The sequence below is a fragment of the Bactrocera tryoni genome, chromosome 2 (genome assembly GCF_016617805.1).
Source record: "Bactrocera tryoni isolate S06 chromosome 2, CSIRO_BtryS06_freeze2, whole genome shotgun sequence".
In the NCBI taxonomy this organism is placed as follows: Eukaryota; Metazoa; Arthropoda; class Insecta; order Diptera; family Tephritidae; genus Bactrocera; species Bactrocera tryoni.
In genome coordinates, this window is record NC_052500.1 from 50,690,397 (window position 1) to 50,708,247 (window position 17,851).

Here is a 17,851-nt window from a genome sequence, read left to right on the forward strand (position 1 = left end):
AGACTTTTCATTTTGGGTTTTTGTATAGGACTGAAGTTCCCCCAAAGGTTGTTATAAAAAAATCAAACACTTCAATAGGACTAACTGCTTCTCAAAATTTATGCCTCATAATACATTTTCCACTAATTTTCTTCGATATTCAGTCGCGTTTGCCAAATTTATGGCACGGAGTAATTTCATTGTTAAAAATTATTAATATAGTCATGTCTCCAATTATTCATAAAAAGTATATTGAAGTATTAAAAGAAAACATAAAAGATCATCTTAAATGTATTATACAACAATATAAAGTAAATTTGTTACCTAAACACCACTTTTTAACGCACTACCCATCGGTTATTAGAAAGTTAGGTCCTGTTGTCCATACATGGGCCATGAGATATGAGGCTAAACATCATGAAATTCTAAGGCAGGCGAAACTCACAAATAATTTTCAAAACATATGTAAATCGCTAGCGAAAAAGTATCAGATGAAAATGAGCGTGCTGTGGAAAGCGACTTTAATAAATGCATTATCAGTAGGGAGAAAAAGTTTTATAAATAGTACTAATCTAAATGAAAATGTAAAATTTTGTCTATCAAAGGTTTTACCAGAATACGAAACATGTAACATATATTCTTCAACTTGGATTGAATATAAATACGGATATCGTTATAGAACTGACTTTATGCTTTATTTGAAACGAGAAAACGAAACGCTTATATTTGCACAAATAAAAGATATTTATATTATTAATAATAATATATTATTTTATGTTCAATATTATACTACCACAACTTTTGATGATATTCTTAATATTTACGAGGTGTCTCCTTCGAAAAATAAGGAGATAATCCCCTTTGACAACCTGAAATTTAAAAAGCCTTATGATTGTTATCATATTAATTCTAATATATACATAATAATAACGGATGTAATTTTTATCTAAATAATATATGTAAATAGTTTTTGAACTGAATAAAAAATGAATTAAAAACGAGTTTCGTTTCATTCCAGCCTTTATGTGGGGGCAAATTTTGGGGAATAGTTAAGAGTTAAAATTACACCTTTTAGTGTAAATTTTTTTTGCACTTTATTGGAGCTAAAACTGCACTCAAAATTTAAGACTTAATAGAGTTAAAATTACACTTTTTAGTGTAATTCTTATTAACACTTTATTGGAGTTAAAATCACACTTTAAGGTGCTGTTTACAAATACTCCGCATTAGTGTCAAACTTGCTCCTTTTAGTGTTATTTATTTTGACTCCTTTTGGTGTTAAGTTTACACCTTTTTTAGTTTATATATACAGCAACACCGAAGAGTGCTGTTTTGACACCAAAACTTTTTTGTGTGTACTACATTTGAATTTAAACTGCGCGCGACCAAGGATTTGGAGAATTATTTTCTTTTTTAGGTTGGTAGTACTGTCAGTCACATTTATGTCAAAATATTCATTAGTTTTTGAGATACGTTTCGTTTTGTGGGCTGCTAAAAGTGAGTTTTTCGTTTTTTGCGATGTCGAAATTTGTTGAGCAAAGAATTTGCATTAAATTTTGCTTACGGAATCAATTTTCTGCTGCGGATACGTTGAGGATGGTGCAGAAAGCCTTTGGTGATGAGGCTATGCCTAAAAAAAAAAAATAAAACAAGTGGTGTAGTGAGTTCCAAGCCGGCCGTGAACGTGTCGTTTGTGTAACGTTATCCGCCTAAAAAGGCCGGAATTGTGGAAAGACAATTCTTGGTTTTTACACCACGATAATGCACCATTCCATACTGGAATTCGTGATCATTTCGCCGAAAACTCAACCCATATCGTTCCGCAACCACCGTATTCACCTGATCTGGCGCAGTGCGACTTCTGGCTGTTCACCAACCTCAAAAGACCGCTCCGGGGACACCGTTTTTATACGATAGAGGAGATTCAAGCCGCAGCGAAGACGGAACTGAAGGCCATCCCGGAAAGTGACTACAACCCGCGTTTCGAAGCTTGGAAAATCAGTTGGCATAAATGCAATGCATTCGGAGGGGATTACTTTGAAGGGGATGAAATTGATTTGGAAGAATAAATAAAAAATTTTCAAAATAAATACAATGTCACCTTATTTTTTGACTACTGAAGATGTAGTATATATATTATTTTACTTACTCCTTCATATCATTTATATTACACCAATATACATATATACATAATAAACTCTCACCTTGACCAACGTACTCGACATAAGGTTTGTTAGACAACGGAAAATCATTATACCAAACATAAAATGTTTCCTGAGATTCATCAATATGCTTCACATACCCTCACCAATCATATGGAATAAAGTCACCCATATGTTATTTCTTAGTTATATGGGAGCTAAGTAAAGTTTTCCCCCAATTTTATCCATTTTAGGTACAAAGTCACACTGTTGTCAGTTAAAGACGCTCTCATTTTCGTTTAGATAACTGACATGCTGGCCGATACATGCGGTATAAAGTCGCCTGGAAGTACGAAAAACGTTGTATTGGGTAAATGGGAGCTAAGGAAAGCATTAATCAACTTAAACCTATTTTTGACACACAGACACACCATTGTCAGGAAATGCTTATTCCTGAATTTCAATTAGTATATACAGGTATACATACATACATACTCATACATTGACCGATATATGCGGTAGAAAGGCAACTATAGGTACTGAGGTTCAAATATTCGTAATAATAATGCGTTAGAATCTGCTATCTTTATCGATTGTCCAGTAAGAATTTCATGACATTTTATTGATTGGAAGTGAAGTTATTGCGTTTGAAATGTCAGTATGTTTGTGTTGTCGTGCGAAAATGAGCATCGAAGAAAGAGCCAACATTAAATTTTGTTTTAAAATTGGTAAAACTTTTACCGAAAAGTTTCAATGGATGAAACAAATTTATGGCAATGATTGCCTATCCCGTAGACGAGTGCGAGAGTGGTTTCAACGTTTTTAAAATGGTCGTGAGGACATAAATGACGGTTCACATGTGGACAATCAAAATCCGTGATCACCGGAAATTCCATAGAAAGGAAAGCGTTATGTAGACGTAGAGGCCTTTCAAAAGGCTTGCACCGGCATACTGGCGGCCATACCGGCCAACGAGCTAAAACATTCGTTCGACATGCTTTTGTACCATGCAAAAAGCTGTAATGAAGCAGAAGGAGACTATTTTGAATAAAATAAATTGATTTTGCCGAAAAAACCATTTGTTCTGTTTGTTTTTTTTAAGTCCTGTTTACTTTCGAAAGCACCTTGTATTTATATGGACAGTGGACGTGGTTGCAGTCCGCCCATTTTTTCAATATTACATAAGTATGTCATGTACCAAATATGGTAGGACGGATCCCAAAATTCGTAATTTCATCTTAAAGTGGGCGGTCCCACGTCCGTCGTTCAGTTTTTACCACCGCTCTTATCGAGCATTCTCTCACATCATCTCGAGTGTAAAATCTTATGTCTTTTATTGATTCATCGCACTTTAAATATTTTTTAATATAATATAATAATTAATAAGGAAAGTGAGCGTGGTTATGGTCCGATGTCGTACATTTTCATACTGTCGATAGGGGTTCCTAGGATTTATCTTGAGCGAGAGGGCGGTGCCATTACTATTGCAAACCTTTGTACCAAATTACAGTACTACAGATTAATTAAATGCTTAGATATGACACTTTATACGCTTTCTATTAAAGGAGTTTTGGGGACGGGACAGTGATCCAATTACACCCATCTACGAACTCTGCCTTACTTTTTTGCGGTGGAACATGTGGGTTAAGTTTCATTTATATATCTCAATTTTTACTCAAGTTACAGCTTGCGCTGACGGACAAACAGACAGAGAACCACCCTGAGATCGACGCGTCTCTTCATCCTGATAATTTAGTTTTAGGTGGTGCATACAATCGTTAGGTGAAGAAAACTATTATACTCTGTAGCAACATGTTGCAACAGTATAGAAAAAAGTGATTTATAAAATATTGCTTCACAATTCAATGGACAATACCTCCATCAAATTAAGTGCAGCAGAGCATGTATGTGTGTGTATCTACAAACTTATATTTATGTGGGAGGATGAGTCTGTGAGTTTTCATAATTGCCACAAGCGCATTAACACCTACGTTAAAAAATATAATCATACATACATACATATGTATCTACCCATGTGTGTACGTATGTATGTGTACGCGAATAGAAGTCGTACGAAGAAAAACTTAATAGACGGCGCTCAATGGAAACTCGTAAATTTCGATTTTGACCGGCAGCAGCCAACAAGGAGCTAAACGAAACGAGTCATGATCATCAACAACAACAGCAACAATGCAGCATTGTGTGCGGTTGGTAAAATCGGTGGTGTTGTTGTTGTACATGTCGTATTCGGTACGCCGCGGAAATGATCAAAGCAAATTGTGCGCTCGCATCCATCAACACAAGCCATCAACTTGTATACAAACAATGCAAAGATCAAACGGCCGAAAAGTGCTGGCGCTGCCACTGCCATCGCTACTGCCGCATCCATTGCTGCGTGGACGTCTACGACGACTTAACTATTTTTTTTGTTCTTTTTTATAGCAACACAATACTCACTCCTTCGACAATGCATTGCCGTTTATGAGGCTGAGTGCCCCATTCAAATTTCTTCAAAACGTAGTACCTTGAATAAGGAAGAAGAGCGCAACATTGTACATTGGAGCAGCATGGGCCGTGTGTGCTCCATGTCGTTTCTTTTTTTCTTTCGTCACAATGTCTGGATGTGCGGATGGGTTGTTGCTACTGGAAATATCTTCTTCATGTGTCGCTATTAATATTATCGTTACGACTCCTGTTGTCGATTGCATCTTTGTTGTGCTGTTATTTGATTTTGTTTTTGTTTTTGCCCGCCATCAACGCTGCTGTTGATGATGATGTTTATGATCGTTTTGAAGTTGTCGGCAATAAATGCCGCTGTGCATGCGATTTTGTGTGTAATTAAACTGAATGAGCAAATGTGCCATACAAGTGTGTTTGTGTGTGTTTAGGGTCTATAGCTGTAGGGGGCTTGCAAATGTTGACATCAAATGAGTTGTACTCCACATTCTGTCATCATTATTTGTCGTCGATCTGTCGTTGACGTATCCTCGTTTCGATATTTGGAGGGGCGCAGAGATTTTACTGCGTCCCACTGCCATTAACACTGAAATTAGAAGCCAAAAGAACCGCTAACTTAATTTCTCTCAGCTAATTATGAGTTGATTCGCTGCACAATGTCATAAGTATGGTAAAATTAATTCCACTTAGGCGTGCTTTATGTTCAAGGCTTCGTTTGTATAAATGTTTCTAAGGTTTATACATATACTAACTATAAGAAAACCTGTACCATCAGATTTCATGGTTAGATGTGTCTTACATTTGTTATACTCTTGCAACATGTTTCTACAAAGTATGATAGAATTGTTCACCTAGCGGTTGTTTGTGCCACCTAAAGCCAATTGAAATAAATATAGGGTTATATACACCCAACTCTTTTTGGTTTGAGCAAGCAAAAAACAAAAGAAAACTGCGAATTTAGAATTAAGAACCGAAAAATTAGAATAGAAATAAAGAAAAAATATTTACATAATACATAATTATTCGTCGCTACTTGATAACAAGCGCAATTGTTTGCGACGAACTGGACTAAAGTCGGTATCATCACTGGCGATATCCATCAAATTATCCAATGGTGACTTTCGTCCGGTAATAGAGTTTTGAATTGTTGGACTACTTTCCGAAAGGTCTTGCGCCGTCGACATTTTATTAAAAAATCTTTTATACAAAGTTGACCTATTTATTTTTGAAGTTCTTTATACAACTCTTTATAACATCTCGCTCGAATTTCAGGCGACGTTTCATATTAGGATCATTTTTTAAGAAATAATTCATCATACTTTTACCAATTGTTAGACCGTCATCAATTAAACTAGCAGTTAGTTGACATATATCGGTCTCCTCGTCGTTATTGCTATTAAAAGCCGTCGTTTTGCCGTCATCTGTTATTAATTCTATCACACAATCATCATCTAGAGGTTTATCTACCATTAATTCGTCGACAGCTTCAATTTGTTAGTCCTCAAATCCTTCTCCTCCGATTTCGTGTGCCAAGGCTTTTATTTCAGAAGTCTTCATCGATGATTGGGGCACTGAGGTATCACTCTTGACCCATTCTGGCCAAAGTGCTTTCCAGCAGGAATTTAATGTTGATACCCCTAACTCTTTTTTGGCCATTGAAGCAGATGTAATGCAATCCAAAATATAATATTTTTTCCATTCATCAACGATCGTGAGGTTGTCCTTCTCTACTGCATCTAAAATATGTTGGAATGCCCGTTGAATATAACTAAGCTAAAACGTAGCAATTATATCCGGATCTAATGGTTGAATCAAGGAAGTGGTATTAGGTGGCAAAAATATTACTTGAACATTTGGATGTTCTAAAACGGGATGACTTGGCGCATTATCTATAAGCAAAAGCACTTTAAAATCAAGATATTACTGTTATATTTTAACTTCAGAGGAACAAAGCATTCTTCAAACCATTCCGTAAATACATAAACCTGCTGTCAACCAGGCCTTTTTATTCGCCTTTCAATGAACCGGGAACTCTTGCATGTTTTTAATTAGTCTTAATTAGAAGAGACTTTACAATTTTGTCACCAGAAGCGTTGCTACAAATTAAAAATGTTACCCGATCTTTAGCAACTTTAAACCCACTAACCCGTTTCATCGGCATTGAAAATTTGATCGGGGACATAGCCCCATCTTCAATTATTTTGGCTAGTTTTGCTGGAAAGGTTTCAGCTGCCTTTTCAGCTGCTGATGTGATTTCTCCTTTAATTTTTAAATTATGAAATGCGCTTCTTTTGAGAAATCTTGTTAGCCATCCATCACTCGCAGAAAATTCCTTTCTCTTATCTTGGCGACTTGTTGATGGCTCAGATATCCGCAGTTGCTTGTAAATTCGTAGTGACTTTTTCTTTATAATATTTCCATCTACAGGTATACTCTTTTGCAATAAATCCTCAATCCAAAACACTACACATTTTTACTAACACTTCATCTCTAATGTATGACAATCTTTTGGAACTATGTTTTGATGAACTGATGACAGATTTCCGCATTTCATTCTCATTTTTCTTAATGGTCCTGATAGTAGCTTCGTTTAAGCCAAAATCCTTGCCCACAGACGTTGAACCTTCCCCTCTTGCCAGACAGCCCAAAATGTTTAATTTTACTTTCAAAGACATGGCTTGCCTTTTATGTATCTTTGAAATTTTGGACATTTTGTTAACTGCAGTAAGGGCAAAAATTATATTTTTAGAACTTAACTTAAAAATTTATAGATAAAATACCTTTTTTTCACTTATTAAGGTCAGCAATGGTCAAAGCTATTTTATAGCGGACTATAAGGTGGATGCATAAGAACATCCCATCCCGAAACTTCTGGAAAATCTCTGTCAATTGTGATCAACACGAGTCCGAATGGCGGAACTGACCGCCAATCTTGGATTGGCCACTATTATCACCCATGTTTTCTCTTGACATTGCCGTGAGTGATCTACTTTTCGTCAGTAGTAACAAATGGATGGCAAAACCAAATTCAATCCATAAAATTTGGTTACACTAACTTGTGTGGCAGCCATAAATTATTATTTGTATTAAGCCTTTTTTGAGCGGTTCCAAACAGTGCAATGTATAGCTCCTAAGAGTGTTTACATAATATATGTATATACATATGTATATAATAAAACATAATAGTACTATTTTAGCTAATACAAATGTTTCAGATTTGCAGAAACGTAAAAACTTTGTGTATATTAAAATTTTTAAAATATTATTGTCAAGTCAATGTGATTAAGTCAGAAGTCATGGGACTTATGTACTTAACATCTTTAGGGCCGTCTTCTCAATGTCTGATTAGTAGCCAGTTAAGTTATGGTTTCAAAAAAGTTTTTTGCCGAAAGAGTAGTGTTGGTTAATGGTCAACCAGAACTTAACTGACAAATGATAGCTAACCAGATATTGAGAAAACTGCTCTTAATAATGAATTTTGATGATTTTTAACATTATAATATTAGAATTCTAAAGTGGAAAGCTTTTCCAGTGCTTAGAAGGTATAATTCATCAGAGGACTTTAAACCCTTCTGGTCATCGTAAAAAATTTTTCTCGGTTATACTGGAGGTGCCGGGGTTTGAACCCGGGACTTCTCACATGCGAAGCGAGCGCTCTACCACTGAGCTACACCCCCGTGATATTCTAGCCATATGCGCATGTTAACGGTGCAAATAGGGCTTACACATGTAAATACCTACATACACAATTCTAAGGTCATAAAAGTAATTGCCAGTTTTGGCCAAAGCTTATCCACATTTTGTGCTCAAAAAAGAAAACATGTGCCAAAAGAGAGAGAGGAGAAGTAACAAAAAATATACCATAAAATAAGCAGTTGCTTATAATCCAAGTAAGATGCAAAAGTACATATGATCTGATATGTTACGTTAGAAAGGTTGACACTATTGGAATATAGGATGAGACAAGTAAGTTTGGAGCATAAATTGGCGAGATTTTAAGCAACACAAAATTAGCAAGAAACAGCCTTTAGATGACTGTAAGCAAAACTATACTGCCAACGAATTTTCCAGTCATCATAGCACTTGGAAAAATCCTTCGTCGTGATGGCCTTCTTTAATTCAGCTTTTATATGCTCAATTGAGTCAGAGCGGTTTCCTCGGAGTGGTCATGTGAATGTGCTGGATGAGTGGTTGCGGTACGATGTTAGTTGAAAATGTGCCGAAATGATCACGAATAACCAATGCAGTATGAGAAGGGGCATTATCGCACAAAGAATTGCTCAATAAATTCATACATAGTAAAAATCGAAGTATTCACTTTTAGAAACTCACAAAACGACGCGTAGCTCAACTACTAATGAATATTTGACGTGAAATTTAGCATAGATGTCACTAACAGTACTACCAACTTTCAGAAAAAATATTTACCGATTTGAAAAACAAGCGATAAATTAAAAATTCACCTTTCAATTTGATCACAGTAGCATATTCTCCAAATAGTTCACTCCGAATTAATTTACGAGTATGTGCTCATTATCTTTTTTCATTATTCACGATTATACAAAATACTTTCTAAGCAAAAACTTTTTAAAACAATTCCACTTAAACGGCTGCTCAAAATACTACATTTTACTCTAGTGTGCGCATAAATGTTATCGCACGGGTGGAATGGGAGTAGAGAAATACTAATCCCATTCCACACTAGTACAAATGGAGGTGCCGGGGTTTGAACCCGGGACTTCTCACATGCGAAGCGAGCGCTCTACCACTGAGCTACACCCCCATGAGCACACAATAACATCAAAAGGTAGTAAATAGCTTCACCGCCAAGCGTATGGTTTAAATAATATGATGAGTAAGCGCACCAAAAGGTGTAATGAGTGAATAGCCGCTTGTTGTTAAACAAAAATCTATTAGCCCCATACGCATGAATGACGCTGCGCTAGAGAGTTTGGCACGAACTGCGGGAAATACGCTTGAACAAAAGTAAAAACAAAATTAAAATCAAAATAATATTTGTAAAAGAATATAGCAAAAGCAACAGATACATTCATGCCAACTCAGTTGTTGCTTTGATTTGGTATTGCTGGACAGTATGTGAACAATGAGCGTCAGAGAGCGTATTATCAGCTGGCAATATGCGGAGAGATTAATTATTATATGAAATTGTTTTTGTTAATTATTTTTAGAATAATTGTGCACAAACGTTACTCTCTACTGTCAAGCATGCTTCGGAAAACAATCTGGCTGAAGCACATTTATCGAACAAAATAGTGTATTTTATAACATAAAACAACAATAAACGCTAACTTCGGTTGCAAGGAAGCTAGAATACCCTTCACAAAAAAGTTGCCCTAGAAGACAGTAGCTTTTACCAAATTTGGTAAAGGTATCTCCTCAAATAAAAAAGTTTGACATACTAGCAGTAGATTGCGATCGTTCAAATTGTATGACAGCTATGTGCTATACTGACCCGATATCGTCCGTTCCGACAAATATGCAGCTTCTTGGTAGGAGAAGGCCGGGTGCAAAAATGTAGATCAACACCTCAAACACTGAATGACTATTTCGCATATGTATGTATATACCGATAGACGGACGAAGTGAGAATTTGTTCAGATCAAACCACTATAGCATACAACTTTTTCTTTGTGAAGGGTATGCTCGTAATTTTGTTTTTCAAATGAAATGTGTTTAGAAAAAAAATAATTTAGTAAATTTTTTTTTTTTTGTCAAATTATTTTATTTATTGGATCTGCTGGATCTGCTTTTTCTTCAAGCCTAACAATAAGTTATAAAATCTTAAATCTATTTAAAAACTAGACAGGCTCAGTCAAGTGATTGAGCTGTTTTGGTGATACGTCGCTCTTTAATACGCAGGAATATCTCTTCTTTTAAGTCGTGTTTGATCGAAAAAACGAACGGAATTGCCCCACTGATCTCACTCCTTTTCTGATATATTGGGTTCAGTCTAGTCGGACAATATCCGGATAAAAAGTCTTTTAGAATCCTAGGAATACAAACCTCTATGGTGGACTATAGAACTCGCAAAAATCAGAGCGTCCTGCAGTGACGACTGGGACGGGATGGCATCATATCAGTGCAGCTGCAACAGATTGTTAAGGAGTCATGCAGCTGGTTGGCACCTATCTATGCGAATCAGCCTCTCCTCCTTTTTACTAAAAACTCTCCCTTGCATACTATCGTGTCATGGCTTGGGAAACCATTATGGTTAAAGATTTCGCTGTTTAGACATTCCTTGATATTGAGGGAGCTTTCCATAATGTCCTACCGTAAGCAGCCGGCACTGCTGTGGATGGTCTTGGGTTTGAATCAAGCCTCAGACACCTCATTCTCAGTCTTCTGTGCGACAAAGTGATTGAAACAGAATGGGGCAACGCATGTGCTCAACGAAATGTGAGTAGGGGAACCCCACTAGGTGGAGTTCTCTCTCCTCTACTATGGCTCCTGGTCGTTTACGACTTGAAAATTGTGGTTGCCGGGTGATTGCCTATGCAGACGATGTAGGATCTATGGTCAAAGAAATGTTCCTGAGTAACGTATACGAGTTAACGCAGGGGTATCTCAACGTCGTAGCAAATTGGGCGGTCGGAAGTGGTCTCGCCATCAACTCAAGTAAAACCGAAGTGGTTTTTATTTTTTACTATAATATATAAGATCCCGGCACCACTGCCGCAAATGGGAGACATCCGTCTGCAACCGGCGCATACAATAAAATATCTATGGCTCATCTGGATAGGAAACTGTAATAGAAGCCGAATAGCGAAGAAAGAGCAAAAAAGGCATCCATTACCTTATTCTGCTGTAGAGGAGCCAGATTGGGGAATGTTGGTGGAGGGGTTTATTGTCAGGAGCTCTCTATAAACTCCAGCTTCAGACTTCTTGACTATTGCAGTTTTTTTCCAAGCCGAGGTTGCAGCCCTTAAGGTAGCAGTAAATCTGCTGCTCCGGAGTTCGGCCTTCTACAGAGAAGTGTCCATTCACTCAGCGAGTGAGCAGAGTGACGACACTAGCCTTGAACACATTTACAGTGCGTTCAGGGTTGGTCAAGGAATGCCTAACCTCACTATCAATAGCATTGAGTGTCGTTGTGATAAGACTGGTGTGGGTGCCGGGCCATAGATTAATCGCAGGTAATTGTAAAGCTGATGAACTAGCAAGGAAAGGCACCTTAAACCTGCTATCGGTAGAATAGGAGCTAGTCGATGCTCCCGTATTCTCTTGTGTTCTACTAATAGATAGCTGGGCTTCGCGGAAGCTTGGCCAGCGCTGAGCTACCAACAGTAAATGTGCTGTCGCAAAAGCCTTTTGACTTGAGATCGAATGCAGGAGATCTAGTGATCTCTTTACTCTCAGTAAGGCTGGCCTCTGCCTAGTTGTGAGGCTTTTAACAGGAGATTGTCCTATTGACGTCCATGCTGTAAAGTTGTAAATCTTACCAGACGCCGTTTGCGGAAGCTGTATGGAAGAAGATGACCTTCCTTCTTGACTGTCCCGTGTTTGGGAGTTTAAGACTTAAACACTTGGGAGCACATACCTTCAGACAACCCACCGAACTGGCGAGAGTGGAAATTAATCGCCTGTCCAGATTTGTATTAGCTACTAAGCGTTTGACTAATTTGTAAGTTCGAACACGGGAACTCCTTTTTTCTTTGGTTTCACAAAAGACTACAAATACCAGTCCACGTGCGATCAGCAACAGCCACGTGCCGCCAGGTTTATAAATAGTTGTGCTACCAAGGTAGCAGAATTCCGCTCTTTGTTTAATCTCTTAGTAGTGAAATGAATGAAATCATCATTCAAACGAATCTTGGAGAATCGATCTTTCGATAGAAAGCAGTCCGATATCATCCGAGTACGATACTTCTTCTAGATGTTCGTAGAGGTTCCACCAGCACATTTGCTAGTTAGTGAATTGTTGGGCACATCGTCAAGAGCTATGAGGAACATAAAAAGCGATATGAGACACTTTTTGCTTTACTTCGGGTTTTGGATGCACTCGATTGATGAATGGATATGATAAAAAAAGTTGCAATGATAACTACTCCTAAACACAATGCACACTGAGGTTCTCTCACTTAGCTATAACATTACATAGGTTTACGCAGTGTTTCCTATTTATCATTTTGAATTAATAATTTCAACTTTCTCACATTTCATTATATATTTACACAACTCGTCAGAGCCTATATATTTAGTAAAATGCTAAATATTTGCACAATAACACATAATTTTGCATATTTTCATACTCTTTTCGGGAAAAAATCGGCAGCGCTACACTAACAGGCACTACAAAGTGATTGCAGCAACAGGCGAAGGAAACAATGTTGTTTGTTTTAATTAAAAGATGTCTGATGTGATTCATGGCTCATTCACTTTTACATCAGGCATCAACCGTCAACTGTCAAACGTCAAGCGGTATGAAGCGGCCTGCAACCACTGCACCAACAGCAGCAGCAGCAACAACAATGTGTGGCATCAACACTCAACGGCAGCTACAATTCGCGCGCATATCAAACATCTCTCGGTGCCCATCAAGCATCAGCCACCATCACCTATCAGCCGTCACCAGCCAGCCAAGCAGCCAGTCAAGCAACCGCCAACGTCATCAGCATTGTGTCAGCAACGGCAATGGCAGTGGCATGCAAAGCATTTTTTCGCAAATGTGCAAATGCGAGGTTAGATCACACAAACAGTCAGACAGCTGGACGGACGAACGGACCACTGCGTGCATTCTGCATACGACTACACGAATTTCCTCATTAAAAAATAATGAAAAAAGCTGCAAAATAAAAAGGCAACCGAAATAATTCGGAATAAGTGCAAAGTGTTAGCGAATGAGAGGGACTAAACACACTTATATACACACACATACATACATATGTACATAGCTACGCTTATTGCGCTTCAGCTTGCTTCATTCAGAGCACAACTGACAGCGCTTGTCAGCGTTGATGTCCGCCGACACTTTGGACAGCAGCTCAGCAGCCGAGCGCCGAATCATCGGGCTCGAATAGCAGCACCAAAACGACAGCAGCCCGAACGTCATTTGCAGTTTTATTTCTTTTCCTTTTAATAAACATATAGACCAACGAAAATCTGGCAGACAAACAGACGGATAGACATTCGGTTGAAAGGCCAACAAGACTGGCAGATAGACTAGTAGTCGTGGTGACGTTTGAATAGACTGACAGGCGGACGAAATTTGCAAAACGGGCCAACAGTGGTGCAATGGATAGACTGGTTGACGCACTCACGGTTGACTTGTTCGATTTCACAGTGGTAGCGGGCATATCGGAATCTAAGGATATTTCGGTTATGGACTGTAGGTGCACAGTGACATGAAGTTTTACTAAGCCTTCTTTGAAGTTTGACCTTCATAATTCAGCATTTTATTAGTTAAAATTACAAATCGATTGAGAGTATATTCGAGGAATTGCGCTCGTTATTCATTCGAGACAAAGATTTCAGGCAGAGAAGCTCACACTTGGACCAACACATATAGTTAACAGAGATTTATTCATTGTTGAATGTTGAATCATGAGAAACAGTAACTTGCTTTTGTTTAGGGCGACTGACTTAAAGAAACCCACTCAAGTCCTCGTATGACTGCACAAAATTACTATAATCTGTCTTATATCTTTGAAACATAGTGTCAACGTTGCGATGAAGTTCCGTCAAAGGAAGCTATGTTTTATAATATATTAGTTTCAGGCGTTCAGACCTCGCTATTCAGACATTATCGTTTTTATTTATAACCTGAACAGGATATAATCAGTTTGTCATGAAGTTTGTAAGACCCAGATGGAAACGTCGGCGACTCTAAGAAATATGTATATAAATGATTGGTTCGACGAGGTGAAACCGACTCAGCCATGCCCGTCATTCCTTTTATCCGTCTGCACGAGAACAAGTCACTCAGTTTCCATATATCGTTCTGAAATTTTTCATATATTACAACTACTATAACTGCCATACGAACTGAACTACCAAAATCAAGTTTTCAAGGCTTTTTATTCTTAAGATTCCCTACTTTTACCCAAATAGCTTTTCCAATATTTTCCGCAATTTAAACACTGTACCTCAACGAGTGTGGTTGGTGTACTATCGCCTCTTGGTGAGCCGTTGCGTTGTTGACTCGTTTTCAACGCTTCACCGACCCATTGTAGCGAAAAGCAGAGATGCTTGGGATATGGTTTGGCTTTGGCTTTGTGGTGCAAAATGGTGTTGATTTGCTGGTATGCTTTTGATGTAGATTTGATTGCAATGGGCAATTACTACTCAAATTGGCTTTGATAATTTGCATGTCGGACACGAGTGCCAACAAAATGCGAGTATTTGGCTGTTTAATCTGTCTGAAGTAGACACACTTACAAGTATTTGTGGGCCAACAACTCTACAAACATGTACATATATAAAAATATATTTATATATTTTATATATGTATATGGGAGTACATACATACATACATATGTTTTATTTTACGGTATACATATTTATGCCACAGCATGACGTTGTTTCGAATTGTGGAACTGTAATCTAAGTACTTGTGGCGATTTTTCACGATTGCTATGTTCCTTCTTATCTATTTTCTTTTCAATTACGACTATTGCCTTTTGTGGAAAATCTCATAAACACTGTTGATTTGTGATTGAGTTGTTATTTGCATTTTCATTTTAATCAAGAAACACTTTACATGCAATGAAAACTAGAATAAATTGATTCGTTGTGTATGAAAGGTATGTATGTAAGAAGGTTTATTTAAGTTTTATATTGATCTTTAGATTTCAATATTTTTTGTCACGTGGGAGTGAAATATTTGCCGTAAAATATAACGAAGTGGTGCATATCATTACATGGTTACCAGAATATTTTTCCAGAGTTCACTAATGTCGAGTCTAAAACCAGTAGCAGATGATCCAAGTATATACCACGTTTAGCTCGCAGTGAAGAAAATATAGCAGACGTGGCTGGGAGCGTACACGAAGACCGTGGAGAGTCGATTAGGTGCCGTTCCTAGCAACTCGAACTAACATATGGAATACAGCTTGTGCAAGAACTTAAGCCGCTCGACCTTCCCAAGCGACATAACTTCGCTCTATGAACTCTTGCAAAGTTCCAAGAATATCCGATGTTTTCGAGCCAAATTTTGTTCAGAAAGGGGACCCATTTCCAGCTCGTATATATAAAATATGCTACATTGTGCATTTGGGACGAAGAGCAACCTGAAGAGATTCAAGAGTTATTTCGTCTAGGAAAACAACGGTTTGCTGGTGCTTGTGAGCCGGTGGAGTCAACGGTTAATACTTATACAAAAATGATGCCGGTGACAACGTAATCGTCAATGACGAACGGTTGCCATGATAACCGGCTATTTGATACCGAAATTGAAGCTCGTGGTCTCGGTGACATTTGGTTTTAAAAAGACAGCGCCACTACCCCCATGTCGCATCAATCAATGGATTTATTGAAAGAACCCTTTCCTAAGCAGATAATTTCATGCTTTGGGACGGTCGATTGGCCACCAAGATTGTGTGATATCACAAATTTAAAATGTCTATATTTTTTCCTAAAAAAAATAGGGAATCTCGAATTGGAACCCTGAATTGTACATCAGTTTCTAAGGAATATCTAAATCTATTAGCTTTATTAATCCTTTGCCAATGGCTTCAAAATTTCGTTGCTTTGCGGTCGTTCTCTTTTGCTTGTCAAAAGTACTTGTCCCTTAATATAAGGTAATAATAGTTGTTTCTTCTGCCTGGGGGTAAAGTATATGAATATCAGCCAAATATTCATTTAAAAGTATAATGCTATAATTTTAGTCATGGTTGTCGCAATGGAAAAATTTTTCATGACCAGTGACAATCCACACGGATTCCTTTTTACCATTCAAGCACCATTTCTTATACGCCAAATAGTCTTTCTACATCTCTCGGTTTCTATTTATATGACACCGAAATTTACTGCTTTGGAATACAGTTGCTTTTTAACGGTTCCGCGAGATTGTCTTCCAGTAATCCTTTCAGTTTCTCATCTTCAATCTATTCTGGCCGCAAAGGATATTCTTCATCTTCTAAGCCAAAATAACCGCTTTTAAGTCTTACAAACCCCTTTTTGTTTTCTCAGCTAGAACGTTCACCAAAATATGTCTGGGAAAAACAAATCGTAAAACACTTTTTCGGACATAAAGTTCAACATACATGTTTGAGTGCAAAATGTTATTGTTGTTTACGCTTTAAGCAATTGCGATATACTGAAAAGGACATACAAAAAAAGTAGCTTTTAATGGATTTTAGGAATAATAAAGGAATCATAGGCCTCTCTTACGGTTTTCAACCCAAATGCATTTGGTTGCAGTTTATAATTCGGAGTTATGGTTTTCAACTCAACCCGTCAAATAAAATTTCGGTAGAAGTGTTTTCAAACTTCAACCTTTATTTATTGATATTACGGCTTTCAACTCTGTGACAGTGGGATTGAATAGAGTATCAAAACTTTTCAACTGCTAATAAGTTGTTGTAGTTAAACATCATTGGGTTTATCTAGGAAAAATACAGAGTTTGTCCGGAAAATAATCGGACTGACTTTTTCTGCCGTGACTGTACTTCAGAACGTATTCTGAGCATTCTTAGTTAACGAACGAGCGGCTGGTTGTCTCCGAGCACCTCGAGGGACAGGACAAACATTTTTGCGCGACGTGTTTCTGTGAATGGTGCAAACCGAAAGCGAGTGGAAGTGTGCCAAGAAAATTTGAACATGTGTGAAAGGGACTCCCAATTTTTTCATAACGTAATCACAGGTCACGAAACATGCATCTTTGAGTATAATACCGAAACAAAGAGGCAATCTTCTGAGCGGCACACGCCGGCGTCTCCTCACCCAAAAAAGGGAAGATTGACCAAATCCAATTTGAAAATGATGCTCATTGTTTTTTTTTTTTAACATAAGAAGCATCGTCCACCATGAATTTGTTTCTCGTGGACAAACCGTCAACGCCAAGTTTTACGTGAAAGTCCCCAAGAGACTCAAACGAAGGGTCAATCGGCTCCGGCAAGACATCGCAGCCGATTGGAAGTTGCACCACGATAACGCCTCGGCTCACCGCCTTGTGAACAGATTCCTAACCAAGGCCGCCATCTCAACGCGGACTTTTTTGTTTCTTGCCTGAAAACGGCGATGATAAGCAAGCATTTTGAGACGACTACCTAGGCTCTCAAGGCTATTCCGACTTTTAAATCGACTCAGTCATATTA

The 17,851-nt window shown here is 37.8% G+C and overlaps 2 non-coding genes across 2 annotated transcripts; both read right to left on the reverse strand.

Annotated features, from left to right (window-relative positions):
* Positions 1-8,182: 8,182 nt before the first annotated feature.
* On the reverse strand, positions 8,183-8,254 carry Trnaa-cgc. The gene has a single exon. It is a non-coding gene; the product is annotated as a tRNA-Ala (tRNA).
* A 1,034-nt stretch (positions 8,255-9,288) lies between these two features.
* Positions 9,289-9,360, reverse strand: Trnaa-cgc. Its single transcript has one exon. It is a non-coding gene; the product is annotated as a tRNA-Ala (tRNA).
* Positions 9,361-17,851: the final 8,491 nt, after the last annotated feature.